Source organism: Crocodylus porosus, unplaced genomic scaffold, assembly GCF_001723895.1.
Source record: "Crocodylus porosus isolate Cpor-Errol unplaced genomic scaffold, CroPor_comp1, whole genome shotgun sequence".
NCBI classification, from domain to species: domain Eukaryota; kingdom Metazoa; phylum Chordata; order Crocodylia; family Crocodylidae; genus Crocodylus; species Crocodylus porosus.
The window spans coordinates 24,950,468-24,951,712 of NW_017728912.1; positions in this window are offsets into that span (position 1 = coordinate 24,950,468).

Here is a 1,245-nt window from a genome sequence, read left to right on the forward strand (position 1 = left end):
GCTAGGTCCCTGGAGAGCCAGGAGGGCTGCTGTGCCTTCTTGCTGCCTTTCCTCTGTGTTGGAATAGATTTAGCTTGTGCATTGAGGATCGCTTCCTTGAGAAGCAACCACTCCTGATCAATGCTTACTTAAACCATTCCTGATCAGTGCTTTTCTAACATGTCCTTAAAAACTGCTAATGATGGAGATTCTACAACTTCCCAATGTAAGCCATTGAATTTCACCCTCTGACCATGGGTGTTACCCTGGTTGTACCTAATAACCTCTGTTTGGATTAAAGATTCCCTCCCACCTCCCCTTCCAGAAAGGTACTTAATCTTGATGAACGGATGAAGAATCTACTACTTCCTTTTGTATATTAATCCAGTGGATAATCACCCACATTGTTAAATCTGTGAGCCTTATTTCTAATTTGAATTGTCACACTTCAGCTCTCAGTCTTTGACATTGTTTCTGCCTTTCCCCATGAGACTACTGAGCAGTTTTGCTGCAATAACTCATTGCTAGGCTTGTCTTCAATAGCAAATCAGGCCACAGGAGTGTATAATTTCAGTGAATCATGGTAAACATGACTATTCTCTATTTTCTATAAAATACATTTGTCCTGAGTGGTGGTTTGACTGATGAACTTTGACTGATTATCTTAGGGAAACGTTATAGGTCATGTGCCCAGAGGTTGGCACCTTTTGTGAAAAAGGTAATTAGCTATATTTACTATGGATATGGTATATAAAAATATTTACAAAATTTAGGTATTAAAATAAGTAGAACTTTTTTGGGACAAAATGTCTTGAGGGTGCGGGGGGAGGAAATACCATTTTGGCAACACCAACATTTTCAATGAATTTGATTAATTTTTCTCTAAATTGTTCACATCAAAATGCTCCATTTTGATATTCACAAGATAAAACATTTATAAAATAATGTGGAGTTTTATGATAGTCAAGTTTATTTCATAAGAAAAAAATATAAAAACCCTATAAAATCTTTAAAATGGTCAAATACAAACCAAACCAATTTGTTTGATTCAAAGTTACTTGGGACTCTTTGATTTGATGCTTGAGACATTCAGAGTTTCTGCAAAAACAATCTGATTATTTTCACAGTTCTCTTATGTATGTGATTTGAATTCTGGTTCCTTATGCCCGGTCTTGCATTCATTGAATATGCAACATATAGTGTGCATCTACATGTATGTTTTAATGTGCAGTAGACTATTTTGCTGCATATTAAAGTGTCACATAA